We start from the raw sequence: 5,794 nt of genomic DNA on the forward strand, positions 1-5,794 counted from the left end.
GAGGGGTGGGTATGAGGGGTGAGTATGAGGGGTGAGTATGAGGGGTGGGTATGAGGGGTGGGTATGAGGGGTGGGTATGAGCGGTGGGTATGTCTATGGAGAGGTCATTGCACATAATCTCTTGCACATCTTGCACATCTAGCATTCCAGTGTTAATACTATTGTAATTATTCTGCACTATAGCCTATTTATTGCCTTACCTCCATAACTTGCTACATTTACACACACTGTATATATATTTTCTGTTGTATTTCTGACTTTATGTTTTTTTTACCCCATATGTAACTCTGTGTTGTTTTTATTGCACTACTTTGCTTTATCTTGGCCAGGTCGCAGTTGTAAATGAGAACCTGTTCTCAACTGGCTTACCTGGTTAAATAAAGGTGAAATAAAAAAAATAAAAAATGAGGGGTGGGTATGAGGGGTGGGTATGAGGGGTGGGTATGAGGGGTGAATATGAGGGGTGGGTATGAGGGGTGGGTATGAGGGGTGAAGGTGAGTATGAGGGGTGAGGGTGAGTATGAGGGGTGAGGGTGAGTATGAGGTGTGAGGGTGAGGGTGGCTGAGGTACATGGTGATTGGTTGTGATACACGCTGTCTGTTTTGGGGAAAGGGTGTGGTTTTCCCATGAGTGAGATTCATACCACACATGCTGAACATCAGAACTTGGATGAATGAACCTAGTGGGTCAGAGGTGGACTATGCATAAAGGCTTAACAGCCGCGGAGGGAGGGGAACTCCCCGGCCAGTACTGTCTATGGAGAGGTCGTTAAGAGCAGGTCAGCAGTCAGGGGACTCTGAACAACATCTCCAGACAAAACCTCCCTGGCCTTTAACTCATACGTCAAATTATTTATATCTGTAACTGACCGGAGTAGATTGGGGGAGCAGGGAGGGAGGGAGGGAGGGAGTGGGGCAAAGATGGAGTGAGAAAAAAAGAGATAGGGAGAGAGATTTAGGGAGAGAGCGGGAGCGAGAGAGAGGATGGTTGGGATTCTGTGGGCACAGATCCAAAGGAATGAGACAGTGTTCAAGAATGCTCTGTTGCCATGACAACCACTGCTTCCGAGTGACCAATCATACAGTTCCACGCTTCCCTGCACGCACGCATTCATGCACGCACACACATCCCACACCTGATAAGGACCTCCTCCTGTCTTCTCGTCCACCACCCCACCCTGATAAGGACCTCCTCCTGTCTTCTCTTCCACTACCCCACCCTGATAAGGACCTCCTCCTGTCTTCTCTTCCACCACCCCACCCTGATAAGGACATCCTCCTGTCTTCTCTTCCACCACCCCCACCCTGATAAGGACCTCCTCCTGTCTTCTCTTCCACCACCCCACCCTGATAAGGACCTCCTCCTGTCTTCTCTTCCACTACCCCACCCTGATAAGGACCTCCTCCTGTCTTCTCTTCCACCACCCCACCCTGATAATCCTCCTGTCTTCTCTTCCACCACCCCACACCTGATAAGGACCTCCTCCTGTCTTCTCCTCCACTACCCCCACACCTGATAAGGACCTCCTCCTGTCTTCTCTTCCACCACCCCACACCTGATAAGGACCTCCTCCTGTCTTCTCTTCCACCACCCCACCCTGATAAGGACCTCCTCCTGTCTTCTCCTTCCACTACCCCACCCTGATAGGACCTCCTCCTGTCTTCTCTCCACCTACCCCACCCTGATAAGGACCTCCTCCTGTCTTCTCTTCCACCACCCCACCCTGATAAAGACCTCCTCCTGTCTTCTCTTCCACCTACCCCCCACCCTGATAAGGACCTCCTCCTGTCTTCTCTTCCACCACCCCACCCTGATAAGGACCTCCTCCTGTCTTCTCTTCCACCACCCCACCCTGATAAGGACCTCCTCCTGTCTTCTCCTCCACCACCCCATGCCTGATAAGGACATCCTCCTGTCTTCTCTTCCACCACTCCACCCTGATAAGGAGCACAGGAAGAGCTACAGATGGATACCTACCAGTAATGTAGGGATGGCGCCACCTGGTCTTCTACTACCAGTCATATGGGGATTGCACCACCTGGTGTTCTGTTACCAATGATATGGGGATGGCTCCAACTGGTCTTCTACCAACAGTAATATGGGGATGGCTCCAACTGGTCTTCTACCAACAGTAATATGGGGATGGCTCCAACTGGCCTTCTACTACCAATAATATGGAGATGGCTCCAGCTGGCCTTCTACTACCAGTAATATGGAGATGGCTCAGCTGGCCTTCTACTACCAGTAATATGGAGATGGCTCCAGCTGGCCTTCTACTACCAGTAATATGGAGATGGCTCCAGCTGGCCTTCTACTACCAGTAATATGGAGATGGCTCTTAGCTGGCCTTCTACTACCAATAATATGGAGATGGCTCCAGCTGGCCTTCTACTACCAGTAATATGGAGATGGCTTTAGCTGGCCTTCTACTACCAGTAATATGGAGATGGCTCCAGCTGGCCTTCTACTACCAATAATATGGAGATGGCTCCAGCTGGCCTTCTACTACCAGTAAAATGGAGATGGCTCCAGCTGGCCTTCTACTACCAATAATATGGAGATGGCTTTAGCTGGCCTTCTACTACCAGTAATATGGAGATGGCTCCAGCTGGCCTTCTACTACCAGTAATATGGAGATGGCTTTAGCTGGCCTTCTACTACCAGTAATATGGAGATGGCTCCAGCTGGCCTTCTACTACCAGTAATATGGAGATGGCTTTAGCTGGCCTTCTACTACCAGTAATATGGAGATGGCTTTAGCTGGCCTTCTACTACCAGTAATATGGAGATGGCTCCAGCTGGCCTTCTACTACCAGTAATATGGAGATGGCTTTAAGCTGGCCTTCTACTACCAGTAATATGGAGATGGCTCCAGCTGGCCTTCTACCTACCAGTAATATGAGATGGCTCCAGCTGGCCTTCTACTACCAGTAATATGGAGATGGCTTTAGCTGGCCTTCTACTACCAGTAATATGGAGATGGCTCCAGCTGGCCTTTCACTACCAGTAATATGGAGATGGCTCCAGCTGGCCTTCTACTACCAGTAATATGGAGATGGCTTTAGCTGGCCTTCTACTACCAGTAATATGGAGATGGCTCCAGCTGGCCTTCTACTACCAATAATATGGAGATGCTCCAGCTGGCCTTCTACTACCAGTAATATGGAGATGGCTCCAGCTGGCCTTCTACTACCAGTAATATGGAGATGGCTCCAGCTGGCCTTCTACTACCAGTAATATGGAGATGGCTTTAGCTGGCCTTCTACTACCAATAATATGGAGATGACTCCAGCTGGCCTTCTACTACCAGTAATATGGAGATGGCTCCAGCTGTTCTTCTACTACCAATAATATGGAGATGGCTCCAGCTGGCCTTCTACTACCAGTAATATAGAGATGGCTCCAGCTGGCCTTCTACTACCAGTAATATGGAGATGGCTCCAGCTGGCCTTCTACTACCAATAATATGGAGATGGCTCCAGCTGGCCTTCTACTACCAGTAATATGGAGATGGCTCCAGCTGGCCTTCTACTACCAGTAATATGGAGATGGCTCCAGCTGGCCTTTTACTACCAGTAATATGGAGATGGCTTTAGCTGGCCTTCTACTACCAGTAATATGGAGATGGCTCCAGCTGGCTTCTACCACCAATAATATGGAGATGGGCTCCAGCTGGCCTTCTACTACCAGTAATATGGAGATGGCTCCAGCTGGCCTTCTACTACCAGTAATATGGAGATGGCTCCAGCTGGCCTTCTACTACCAATAATATGGAGATGGCTCCAGCTGGCCTTCTACTACCAGGTAATTATGGAGATGGCTTTAGCTGGCCTTTCTACTACCAGTAATATGGAGATGGCTCCAGCTGGCCTTCTACTACCAGTAATATGGAGATGACTCCACTGGTCTTCTACGTGAGTCCAGTTCCCACCATATTGGGATCAGGCATGTGAGAGAGTGGGAGGAGTTAGTTTGGAGAGCAGGCCGTAGACCTGCCCTCTGTCAGCAGTATCAAGATGGCGCTGCTAGTCACTGTTAACTCTACCTACATGTACATATTACCTAAATTACCTCGACTAACCTGTGCCCCCGCACATTGACTCTGTACTGGTACCTCCCTGTATATAGCCTCGCTACTGTTATTTTACTGCTCTTTAAATATTTTTTATTTTAACACTTATTTTTCTTAAAACTGCATTTGTTGGTTAAGTGCTTGTAAGTAAGTGTTTCACTGTAAGGTTTACACCTGTTGTATTCGGCGCATGTGACAAATACAATTTTATTTTATTTGAATTTGAGATGGCGTTGGGGGCACACATACTGGCACTCAGCCAATTTCCAATTACCAGTAAAACTAAGGGCACGGGTAGGACACATTCACTCACATATATCATACTGTCAAGCACATGACTGTGTTGTGTTGTGTGTGTGTGAGTGTGTGATGCTAGAGGAGAGTCCGTTGGCTCAGAGGGGAAGGGTGTTGCTGACTGATACTCTCCGTTCCCTCCTCTCTGCCATGGCCATTTGAGCCAACAGACATCCCATCATAAACACACACACACACACTCTCTCTCTCTCTCTCTCTCTCTCTCTCTCTCTCTCTCTCTCATCTCTCTCTCTCTCTCTCTCTCTCTCTCTCTCTCTCTCTCTCTCTCTCTCTCTCTCTCTCTCTTCTCTCTCTCTCTCTCTCTCTCAAAAGTATATACAGACACACACACATTTCTGAGAGCTGTTCTGCGGCTGCATCCTGAGCCAAGACTACTATCCTAAGGGCATTTTCAGAGTAGGCCTGGTTCATAAAGAACCCCCTTTCCCCCTAGCCCTTTAGGTTGTTTAACAAAACATTGGAGGAAATAAAGCTTATGTTTTTGGTTCTGATAGAGTAAAACAGTTAGCTTAGTGGGTAAGAGCGTTGTGCCAGTAACCGAAAGGTCGCTGGTTCTAATCCCCGAGCCGACTAGGTGAAAAATCTGTCGATGTGCCCTTAAGCAAGGCACTTAACCCTAATTGCTCCTGTAAGTCGCTCTGGATAAGAGCGTCTGCTAAATGAATAAAATGTATACACTGCGTATAACAAACGTGAGGAACAGCTTCCTAATATTGAGTTGCAGCCCCCCCATTTTGCCCTTCAGAACAGCCTCAAATCATCGGGGCATGGACTCTACAAGGTGTCAAAAGCGTTCAACAGGGATTGCTGGGGCATTGTTGACCATCCAATGCTTCCCACAGTTGTGTCAAGTTGGTTGGGATGTCCTTTGGATGGTGGACCATTCTTGAAACTGTTTGAGCGTGAAAAACTCAGCAGCGTTTGCAGGTTCTTGACACAAACCTGTGCGCCTGGTACCTACCCCGTTTCAAAGGCACTTAAAATCGTTTGTCTTGCCCATTCACCCTCTGAATGGTACACATACACAATCCATGTCTCAATTGTCTCAAGGCTTTAAGATCCTTCTTTAACCTGTCTCCTCCCCTTCATCTACACTGATTTGAAGTGGATTTAACAAGTGACATCAATAAGGGATCATAGCTTTCACCTGGATTCACCTGGTCAGTCTATGTCATGGAAAAAGCTAATGTTGTGTATGCTCAGTGTATATTATTAATGTATAAGTCCAAAAATGGATGAGGTAACTAAGGATTCTAGCTTTAGCACCTTCCCCTAGCACCCTAGCCCCTTCCCCTAGCACCCTATTCCCCCTAGCACCCTAGCCCCTATTCCCCTAGCACCAAACATCCTAGCCCCCTCATCCAGCCCCTTACTGTGTGTGCAGATGTGAAGGAACGGGTTGGGAG

This window comes from Coregonus lavaretus (genome assembly GCF_964263955.1).
Source record: "Coregonus lavaretus genome assembly, contig: HAP1_SCAFFOLD_600, whole genome shotgun sequence".
NCBI classification, from domain to species: domain Eukaryota; kingdom Metazoa; phylum Chordata; class Actinopteri; order Salmoniformes; family Salmonidae; genus Coregonus; species Coregonus lavaretus.